The following is a 12,187-nucleotide window of genomic DNA, read 5'->3' on the forward strand; positions in this document are numbered from 1 at the left end:
AAGAAAAGACTGAGGAATTGTTCCAGATTGATGAAAACTAAAGAGACACAACTAAATGCAACGTGTGATTCAGAACCGTATACTTTTGCTATAAAGGACATTTTGGGGACAATTAATGAAACTTGAATGGGGGTCTGTGAATTAGATGATAGTAATGTATCAGTACTAATTTTCTGATTTTGGTAGTTCTATCATGGTTATATAGGCTATCATTCTTGTTTGTAGAAAGTATAAATAAGAAATTTGTAGTATCTAATTTTTTTCCCAATAGCTAAATGTTCCAGTATCATTTATTGAATAGGTATCCTTTCCACACTAATATCAGTGCTAGTTCTATGGCATTTCAAGTTTCCATACATACTGGGTCAGTATCTGGGCACTCAAGTCCATTCCATTGGCCTTTCTGTCTGTCCCTGAGCCATAGAATCATGTTCATTTTTCCTGAAGAACATTTGGTATAAAAAAATTAAAATCCACTTACAATCAATTTTTACTATGATGGGGCCACCAGTCTGAATTGCTTCCCCCAGCCCCTCCCCCCCCCCACCTTATATCTCACATGCCAGCCACTAAGAGGCTGCTGGCTTTCTGTTTCTCGCACACACACCAAGCCTGTGAACCTGGACGCCATTTCTGGAGGAGCAGACCCAAGCCCTTGGCTTCACCCCACGCCTTGGCTCCTGCCTGTAGCTTTTTTGATTGTGATGCCTCCATTGCTTGGTTCTGGACACCACCCTCCTCCCCCAACCCCGGACATTCTATGCTTGGAAATGAAACACCAGAGATTTCTTTTCTCAGCATCTTTGGAAAGCAACGGTGTGCTTTGGAAAGAAGTAGCCCTCAGTTAAAATAGGGCTCACTGATCAGCTCGGTGCTTTGTGTTCACCTAGAGGGGTGGGATAAGGAGGGTGGGAGGGAGACGCAAGAGGGAGGACATATGGGGATGTATGTATATGTATAGCTGATTCACTTTGCTATACAGCAGAAACTAACACACCATTGTAAAGCAATTATACTCCAATAAAGATGTTTAAAAAAAAAAAAAGTGCTCACTGATGAGGAAAGCATGCGAGCAAGGAAAACAGGTTATGAAGGCCTCTTCCACATGGGAGCTGTTAGGCCCCAGATCACAAACGAGGCTCTTCCTTTTGGAGCCCTACAACAGCCTCAGGCAGCGGCTCTCAAAGTGTGGTCTCCTGATCATCAGCACCACCACCACCTAGGAACTTGTTAAAAATGCCTCTTCTCAGGACCCACCCTTGACCTAACTGAATCAGAAACACTGGGCTTTAGGAAGCCCTCCAGTAATTCTGATGCACTCAGGTTTGAAACCACTGGCCTAATGAACCTTCAGCCTGGACAAAAGTCTCTTCCCCCAGCTCTTGGGGGTACACAGGTGTGCTCAAATGTATAAAATTACTTTCTGCAGCAGAGCCCCAAGAAATCATCTGTCCGCACAATCAGCAAATGACTCATTGCACAAGTCTTGTCTCCTGAGCTAAGCTCAGGTTTCTAAGCACCTGCTGGGAACCTTCCCCACAGCTGTCCTCCTGGGATGTCAGGCTCAGTGTTTCTTCTCCCTTAACCATCGCCAGCTCCTGTGTAGATAAATGGCACTACTATTCCCTAGCCTAGAAGCTTTGATACTTTCTTCAAATCCTCCCTCATCCTTGCTGTTCACATGCAATTACCAAATCCTATAGATCCTAAAGTCTCTGCTTTTCCATGTATAAGGGCTTTTTAGGTGTACTGCTTTTTGCTAAGCATTTTACGTGTTACTTTATTTAGTCCCCACAACAAACCATGGAAGATAATACTATGATTATCATCCCCATCTTACATGGAGGAAACTGAGATTTAGAGAGGAAGAGGAACTTCTCCAGAATCATCCAGCTATAATATTTCAAAGGCAGATATTTGAAAGGCAGATATGTCTGTCATACAACTCAACAACAAAAAAACAGACAACCCAATTGAAAAATGGGCAGAAGACCTAAAGAGACATTTCTCCAAAGAAGAAATACAGATGGCCAATAGGCACATGAAAAGATGCTCAACATAGCTAATTATTAGAAAGATGCAAATCAAAACTACAGTGAGGTACCACCTCATACCAGTCAGAATGGCCATCATTAAAAAGTCTACAAATAACAAATGCTGGAGAGGGTGTGGAGAAAAGGGAACCCTCCTACACTGTTGGTGGGAAGGTACATTGGTACAGTCACTATGGAAAACAGTATGGAGGTTCCTCAGAAAACTAACAATAGAATTATCATATGATCCAGCAATCCCACTCCTGGGCATATATCCAGACAAAACTAAACTTCAAAAAGATACATGCACTCCTATGTTCATAGTAGCACTATTCACAATAGCCAAAACATGGAAATAACCTAAATGTCCATCAACAGATGAATGGATAAAGAAGATGTGGTACATATATACAATGGAATACTACTCAGCCATAAAAAAGAACGAAATAATGCCATTTGCAGCAACATGGATGCAACTAGAGATTATCATACTAAGTGAAGTAAGTCAGAAAGAGAAAGACAAATACCTTATGGTATCGCTTATATGTGGAATCTAAAATATGACACAAATGAACCTATCTATGAAACAGAAGCAGACTCAGACATAGAGAACAGACTTGTGGTTGCCAAGAGGTAGGGGGTTGGGGGAGGGATGGAGTGGGAGGTTGGGGTTAGCTGATGTAAGCTATTATATATGGAATGGATAAAATACAAGGTCCTACAGTATAGCCCAGAGAACTATATTCAATATCTTATGATAAACCATAATGGAAAAGAATATTTTAAAAAGAATGTATATATATATATATATATATGTATAACTGTATATATATGTACACTTTGCTGTACAGCAGAAATTAACACAACATTGTAAATCAACTATACTTTAATTAAAATAAGTAAATAAGTAAGTAAATAAAAAATAAATAATAAGTAATAAATAAATAAGAAAGGCAAATATGTCTGAAACTGAAATTAAATTCTGGATTTTAACCACCCTTATCTCCTTTTTCCCAAAAGAGCTCTAAAATCATCATTACTCTCCTAGTGATGGTTTCTAACTGGTACCTGGTCTTCAATTAATCCTTAATAACGCCTTCAGGGATCTTTCTAGGAAGAGGGGGCATCCCATCACTCAAATCTTCCATGGAACTTCACTGCCTAAAGAATAATTCTAAACCCCCTAGTGCCTAAGGCCCTCCACACCCAGGCTCCACCTTCTTCCCCAAGCTTGCCTCCCACCCCATTCCTCCAACCTAAATCACATCCTGAACTTTGCATCTATTGCTGCTCAACTCAGGCAACCTGAAAGACCTTTAACCATCCAGGCAGTGGTACTTATCACTCAGATTCTCCCACTGTTTCAAAGATGGCATATAAACGTCCCACCAGTATGTGTAAGTTAAGGTGGTAATTTTACAATAAAATTGAGAAATAACTCCCTCAGTGACCAAATGTGGCAGATTGTATTATTTTCCACAATTATCTCATACTATTCCCTGGGGGAGGATTATCTTTTCCCTGTACCACTGACAGCAGACTTGGCCATATGACTGACTTTGGCCAGTGGAATTGTAGTGGAAGAGCCTTAGATGACTTCCAAGCAGAAGTTTGAAAAGCTAACAGGTGGTTCACTGAACTCCCCAGCAGGAAATAGCAATGTTCTAGTTAGGGCCTACTGCATCAGCCTCAGTCCCAGAGTAGAGATAAGATGGGACAGAGCCACAGCCAACTCACAGTAGACATACAGCAAAAGCAAGAAATCAAACTTTGGTTTATAAGCTATGGAGCTTTCCAGGGTGTTGTTGTTGAGGCACCGTCCTGACTAAAGAAACAGAGATTTTTTTTTCTGTCTTCTTTCAATGGAACCGATTAGCTCTAGTCTGCATCCCTGACATCAAAAGAAGTAGAACTTGGCCAATAGGGTGGGTGTGTTCTGTGTAATAAGAAGATGCTTGACCTGACTGTCTTGGCCTTTCCCTGGGGCAAGTGAATAGATAGAAACTCAGCCCAGCTGCACCACAATCTAGATGGGTAATTACTATCCCACCCCCTAGTGCCACATATAGGAGATGAGCATCAGCTGCGAAAATGTCCTAACATAGGGGAGGGTGGAAGAGGAGAGCTGTGTCTATGTTCCCCACTTCCAACAGGCTCCTGCTTGAGGAGCCTCAGTGTCAAGAACTCAAAGCCATTGGCTCAGGTGGCTCAGCAGTTGGAAAGAATTGGGATGCACCCCTTCCTCAACCTGAGCCAGTTCATCCCAGAAAGGTCAGACTCAATGCTGAACCAGATTAAAGCCAGGGGACCAAGAAGAACCTCCCGGTCACCCCACACACCTGTCTTGGTTGATGAGGCCCTATACACAGACTGGGATTAAGCTCAGGACAGACTGGAAGACTCCTCCTGGCTTGGGGGCAGCTTATATGCTGCCTTCCTCAGGAGTGACCACTGTGCTTTTCACCTCTGATCCAGTGATCTCCTCTGCCCTTTCTGTAATAACTAACCCAGGGTTGCCTGTGACAACATTGGACTTGTTCCTGAAGGTCAGCTCTGATGACACTTCCTCCACAAAGCCTTTCTTCCTCTGACTGTCAACTCTCTCCTCATTCTGGAAAGCGGTGGGTACTGTGCCAGACTGATTGAATTCTACATCCCATCGTCCACAGCAACATCCTTGAGTAGTCACAATATTTATCATAAGGGAGCAAGAACACCCCACACATTCTCTCTTATTTTTTAAGCCTAGCATTGATTGACCAAAGCCAATATAACAAACAATTTCAAATGAAGCATGACATTGGCTTTAAGATTAGTTGCTAAGAGATGACCTCATTGTAACTTCAAAATCCACAATCTCATATTAACCTGCTTGATTCAATGTAAACTTTGTACCCTTAAGAGAGAGACAATCATCACTAAGACTCAGGCTTATAATCAGTGTTTAGGGAGTGAAGAGTGAGAATAATTGTACTTCAATCACTTTTTAAAAGTATTTATCTGCTGACACTAAAAAACTTTCAGGTACCACAACAAAGTGAATACAGTTAGTTCCCCCCGCCTGAGGGGGATACAGTCCAAGATCCCCAGTGATGCCTGAAACCACAGACAGTACTGAACCCTGTATATACTATGCTTTTTCCTATACAGACACACCTATGATAACGTTTAATTTATAAATTAGGCATGTAAAAGAATATCTGAATTGCCTGCATCACTATTCTTGCACTTTGGGCCACTATTAAATAAAGTGTTACCTTGACAGTTGATCTGATCGTTGTCACGGGATGGATAGAACAGGATGGCATGAGATTTCCTCATACTATGCATAATGGCATGCAATTTAAAATTTATGAATTGTTTATTTTTGGAATTTTCCATTTAACATTTTCAGACCGCAGGTGACCGTGGGTAACTGAAACCACAGAAAGCAAAAACCGCGGATAAGGGGGAGACTGCTAGATACTTATCCCTAAATCACACATTTAAAGATTGTTACGACTGTAAATGTATGTTATATGCTTTTCACCAAAATCTTTAAAAAGTTAAAGTCCAGGGGCTTCCCTGGTGGCGCAGTGGTTGAGAATCTGCCTGCCAATGCAGGGGACATGGGTTCGAGCCCTGGTCTGGGAAGATCCCACATGCCGCGGAGCGACTAGGCCCGTGAGCCACAATCGCTGAGCCTGCGCGTCTGGAGCCTGTGCTCCGCAACAAGAGAGGCCAATAGTGAAAGGCCCGCGCACCGCGATGAAGAGTGGCCCCCACTTGCCACAACTAGAGAAAGTCCTCGCACAGAAACGAAGACCCAACACAGCCATAAATAAATAAATAAATAAAATTCAAAAAAAAAAAAAAGTTAAAGTCCAACTAGATCTACATAATGTGCCTTGGAAGGTCTCAGCGCCTCTGAATCCCCGTATGTGACGAGGGTAAGTCAAGCTGTAAGGGAATGCTATAGGCAAGAACCATTCTGTAGCTAAGTGCAGTTCTGTCTTTGCTCCACCCGCATATTTGCTCAGCTCTCCTGTGTCACTCACCACAGCAGGGGTGCTTTAAGCCCCACGGCCTGCGCATGAATGTCCTGGGGCTGCCATAGCAAATTCCCACACACTGGGAGACTTAAAACAACAGGACTGTGTTCTCTCACAGGCTGGAGGCCAGAAGTCTGAAACCAGGGTGTCAGCAGGGCCTTGCTCCCTCCTAAGCTCTAGAGGAGAATTTCTCCTTGCCTCTTCTGAGCGCCCGGTGGTTGCTGGTTGCCAGCAATCCTTGGCACATCTTGACTTTTAGATGCACCACTCCAACCCCTGCCTGCGTCTTCACATGGGCCTCTTCCCTGTGGGTGAGTCTCTCCACTCACTGGATTTAGGGCCCACCCGACTCCAGTTGACATCTGCAAAGACTCTATTCCCAAATAAGGTCATGTTCATAGGCACCAGGCTTAGGACGTCAACGTACATTTTTGAGACACAAGTCAACCTACAACAGTCTGAAACTATTTTTTTCTTCAAATTTCTTTGGCCAAGACAAAAATCTTTCTAAAGGGACATTATGAAGAAAGTAAACACAAACAAACAATAGCAACAATAACAATACAACAGAAAGTACAAAGGCATGAAAATGGAGATGTTTATTCAAAGATTGTTGAAGTCTGGCCATGGTTTGACTTGTCTGTCAGAACGCATGAAGCCCCCTGGGGAAACCCTCCCCAAAGCATCCATTTCCTTCTCTTCCTTTTAGGGTTCCAACTCCTACAGGCCCAGGTGCCTTCCCAGATGGTCAGTGGAGGTGGATGAGCCCCTCCTGAAAGGTATACACACCTCCAGTTCCTCCGGGAGCTCTCAGGCTGCCCCATCACCTTCCTCAGTCAGAAATGTAAAAGAACAGTTTCCTCCCCAGTGCTTATAATTATTACCCAACCACCATTGTTTTAGATCTGGCACAAACCACACAAGGGCCCTTCCTTTGGGGCCGGACAGATTTCTCTGGGCCAGCCCAGGAGGCAGCGGCAGACCTGCAAGTGTTAGAGGGTTAGGCGCTGTCGCTGTGGCTTACATTCCAGCCGGCCCTTCTCAGCCGTCCAAATCTACTCACAAAGACCCTGTTCCTGAACCTTAAGGGATACAGTTTTGACTTTGCTTGGAAGAATAAATCCCCACCTTTGTGAAGGTAAGTCAGAGCCCTCCCACTAAACCCTGCATCACCATGGCACCCGAGAGTCCCCTTCTCTACTTCAGAAGGGTCTCTTTTGTGAAACTCTGCAGAAATAGCCATGGTGGCACCTTTGGCTCAGTCTGCTAGGTCTGAGCAGAGGTGACTACAATTAGTGTGCAGTCTTTCTAAGTCTTTCATAATCCCTTTAGAGTGGGAACTCCACCTCCCCTGATGCTGCTTCTCCTTTCCTCCATCTCTCCTTTCCTCGAAGAATTGTGGGCTACGGTATTCAGGAGCAGTTTCCTACCACCACCTCTCCCTTCCCCCCGCCAATCAAGTCCTCCATGCCTCCAAAACACCGTGTTATGTCCATGCCATTCCTGCATCCTCTATAGCCTACGAAAGAAAAGAAAATGGCAACAGCAAAATAAAGGAAAAAAGGACTCTATGAACTGAAAGAGACAGCAGGGATACTGTTATGAATATAAGGACTACCTGCTCCCATTGCTTGCATTCTAAGCTTCAAGTACTAGAAATAAATAGGCAGGCTTTTATGTTGTAATTTTTTTGTATCCCCAGACAGCCAATCTCACATTTAGGGCAAGTAATTTCCAATCTGCTGAATTCTATTGTCATTAGGAAGGTAAATAGTAGAAAAATATCAGTGAAATTTATTAGAAAAAAAGTTAAATAAATACATTTGTATTTTAAAGGTGGTATTATCAGCTTCTCTACTGCAGGATTACAGTACTTTAAAAGCACATTGTCCACATGCTTCTTTTTTCAGGTTGTGTTTAACTCTATGTTGATTTGGCAGTATCTATCAAAAGGCTTTAAAAATTTGTACATTTTAACTCATAATTCCATTTCTAGAACTTACTGAAAGAAAATAATGAGATGTATGTGCAAATATTTATAGACAAGGATACTCATTTTAGAATCATTTACAATAACTACAAGTTGGAAACAAATGTCCAACATCAGATTATTGGTTAAATAGATGATGCTACATCATTATAATGGAATATTTACCACATATTAAAAATTATACTCAATGAATATTTAAGGATATGAAGGAAAATATTGCATACACACTCATACACATACATCAGATGGGATTCTCTGGCTGCTGGTAACAACAAAAAACAATTTGAAATGGCTTAAGCTGACAAAGGTGACTTTGCAGTGCATTGGGGAAGGGATGATACTTCATGAATGGGACTGGATCAATTCTTTGTCCATGAGGGAAAAACTGCATTTTGATTTCTACCTTATAGCATATATGAAAAATCAGTATCTATATATGTAACCTAAATGTGAAAGCTAGAATAAAACAGGAAAACTTTTAAAAAGAAACATACGAAAATCTCTCTATGACTACAGGGGTAAGGTAGGCAAAGCTTTCTTATACTGAACACAAAAACTAATGGTAAAGAAAAAAAGATAAATTGAATTTTACTAAAATAAACTTTGGTTTATCAAAAATCACTAAGAGCGTGAAAAATTAAGCTACAAAACGTTGGGGGGCTTGCAAAATATATATCCAGCAAAGAACTCATATTCAGAATATATACAGGAATCCTACCAAACAAGCAGACAGACAACATAATAGAAAAGTGGGCAAAAGTTTTGAACAGAAATTTAAAAAGATACCCAAATGGCCAATAAATCAATAAATATATACAAAGATATTCATCTTCTATAGCCATCAGGGAAATGCAAATTTAAACCATAATGTGGTACCACTATATAACCAACAGTTAAAGAGAAATAGACAAATAATACCAAGTGGTAACAAAGATATGAAACAACTGAAACTCTCACACAGTGCTGGTTGGAACTCAACTTTGGAAACATTTTGGCAGTGTCTACTGAAGCTGAACATAGGCATGCCACAACCCAGCAATTCTGTTCCTAGGTATTTACCCAGCAGAAAGGGTAAACATACTCACTAAAAGATAGGTACCAGAATGTTCACAGCAGTACCATTAGTAATAGCCCCAAACTGGAAACAACTCAAATGTCCACCAACAGCAGATGAATAAATAAATTAGTGCATTTATAAATTGTACTACTGTATAGCAAAGAGAATGAACAAATAATGCTACAAACAACAGCATGGATAAATCTCACAAATATAATGTTGAGCAGAAGAAGCCAAAAACAAAGAAAAAAAATATCACGATTCCATTCACATGAAGTTGAAAAAACTAATTTATGGTTACTTGCAGATACTGGTTACCTAAGGAAGTGGGAGTGACTGGGAATCAATTATTGTAATGGTCTTTTTCTCGATATACATATATTAGATGTCTACACATGGATTAATAGCGTACATGACTATACGTATATCAGCTTTGAAAAAAATTCATCATGCTGTAAACTTGTGATTCATTTCTGAATGTACTTCAAAATGAAAGCTAGTTTAATGGCTTAAAAGGGTAGAGGTTTATTTAACTCAAGCCACACAAAGTTTAGAAGTAGGCACTAAAGAACGGGAATGCTGTCTCAACAATGTTGTTGAGGATCCCGGCTCCCATCTTTATGCTCCTTCATGCTCAGCATGTGAATTTCATCCTCAAGGTTGCAAGATGCCTGTGATACCTCTAGGCACTGCATCTGCATTTGAGGAAGGCAGAAGGCAAAAGGCCCAAGATCAAAGGACCTACCAACTGAGTCTACATCTGTGGAATTGTGCATACTGCTTATTTTAGTCATCATTTTCCATAGTCTCCAAAAGTTCCACAGTGATAAGTATTAAGGTTATTTTTAAAAAGAAAGCTCTATACATGTAAAAGAATGAAATTAGAACACTCCCTAACACCATACACAAAAATAAACTCAAAATGGATTAGAGACCTAAATGTAAGACCGGACACTATAAAACTCTTAGAGGAAAACAGAGGAAGAACATTCTTTGACATAAATCACAGCAAGATCTTTTTTGATCCACCTCCTAGAGTAATGGAAATAAAAACAAAAATAAACAAATGGGACCTAATGAAACTTCAAAGCTTTTGCACAGCAAAGGAAACCATAAACAAGATGAAAAGACAACCCTCAGAATGGGAGAAAATATTTGCAAACGAATCAACAAAGGATTAATCTCCAAATTATATAAACAGCTCATGCAGCTCAATATTAAAAAAACAAACAACCCAATCCAAAAATGGGCAGAAGAGCTAAATAGACATTTCTCCAAAGAAGACATACAGATGGCCAAGAAGCACATGAAAAGATGCTCAACATCACTAATTATTAGAGAAATGCAAATCAAAACTACAATGAGGTATCATCTCACACCAGTTAGAATGGGCATCATCAGAAAATCTACAAACAACAAATGCTGGAGAGGGTGCGGAGAAAAGGGAATCCTCTTGCACTGTTGGTGGGAATGTAAATTGATACAGCCACTGTGGAGAACAGTATGGAGGTTCCTTAAAAAACTAAAAATAGAATTACCATATGATACAGCAATCCTACTACTAGGCATATACCCAGAGAAAGCCATAATTCAAAAAGACACATGCACCCCAATGTTCAGTGCAGCACTATTTACAATAGCCAGGTCATGGAAGCAACCTAAATGCCCATCGACAGACGAATGGATAAAGAAGATGTGGTACATATATACAATGGAATATTACTCAGCCATAAAAAGGAACGAAATTGGGTCATTTGTTGAGACGTGGATGGATCTAGAGACTGTCATACAGAGTGAAGTAAGTCAGCAAGAGAAAAACAAATATCGTATATTAACGCATATATGTGGAACCTAGAAAAATGGTACAGATGAACCAGTTTGCAGGGCAGAAACAGAGACACAGATGTAGAGAACAAACGTATGGACACCAAGGGGGGAAAAGCACGGGGGGGTGGTGGTGGTCGTGGGATGAATTGGGAGATTGGGATTGACATGTATACACTGATGTGTATAAAATTGATGACTAATAGGGACCTGCTGTATAAAAAAATAAATAAAATTATATTTGAAAATTTAAAAAATAAAATAAAAAGAAAGCTCTAATTGAATGGGAACAAAGCAAAAATAATTTTCCAATTTTGAACTTCAAGCCCCGTAGAGGTAATTCACAGGGTTTCCCATTGGGCTGAATAACTAGAGACTCATTTCTATGCCTATAGGGGCAAAAAAGTAGCCCCAAACTTATTCTTGGGAGAGTGCAGAACAATGCACGGCTCCCCACTTCTCACATTATAAGGTGCACGCAAAGACTTTGTGTGGGGGCCCCCTAAATGCTACTCTTTGGGAGCAGAGGTGTTTCTGACCTGAAATGACTTGGGGAAAATGGCAGCATCCCACACAGCCAGGGCTGGTGTGTAGGTGTCTGCTGCTGCTGTTCAACGCTCAAATGCATATTTTATCCATTTTCTGGAGCTCTGCAGGGTAGAACTTAGCTCAGAATAATTAAGGAGAAATGCAAATCAAGAAATAAGCTTAGTTATAGTTTAATTCACTGAAAGAAGACAAGTAAAAAGCATTATAAATATTTCAACAGAGGTGATTTCCTGAAAAATGCCGTTGATCAACATTTTTTCCTTAGAGAACGACCTTTGAAATAGCTTGTGTTTTGAACGAGTCAGGTTTATTCTCCCTATCTGGGTGATAATGCTTGACCTTGAGGTTTCAATCCTTCACTCACCTCCAGTCATTGAGAAAACTAGGTGACCGGCAAACAGACTCTGTTTGGAGCTTCTGCTTGAAGGACCCAAACATTTTTCTCCTTCTGACTTACAATCCAAGGACTGTTTGGAGACAGCCCTCAAATTTTCAGGTGGAGAGAAGTAGGAAGTTGACACACAGTGATTCTGAATGGTGAGAAGGGAAATTGTGTTAAAGAAGAACCAAAACTCTATATGATTTTCAGACTTCACTTTCAACATTTATTTACCACCCGATTTGTACGGGGCCCTAAGCTAAAACCTAGGGTCTTCAGAGACAATCTCTCCCCCATAGGAGCCCTCCACTGCCATGCCCTAGA

The 12,187-nt window shown here is 40.9% G+C and overlaps 1 long non-coding RNA gene across 1 annotated transcript in view; it reads right to left on the reverse strand.

The window, feature by feature from the left end:
* Positions 1-12,187, reverse strand: part of LOC309659019 — a 53,373-nt gene that overhangs the window by 35,964 nt on the left and 5,222 nt on the right. Inside the window, exon 2 of the long non-coding RNA XR_014262505.1 lies at positions 11,849-12,014. This is a non-coding gene — a long non-coding RNA (uncharacterized lncRNA). The remainder of the gene's footprint in view (positions 1-11,848; positions 12,015-12,187) is intronic.

Source organism: Balaenoptera physalus (assembly GCF_965194825.1).
Source record: "Balaenoptera physalus genome assembly, chromosome: 3".
In the NCBI taxonomy this organism is placed as follows: Eukaryota; Metazoa; Chordata; class Mammalia; order Artiodactyla; family Balaenopteridae; genus Balaenoptera; species Balaenoptera physalus.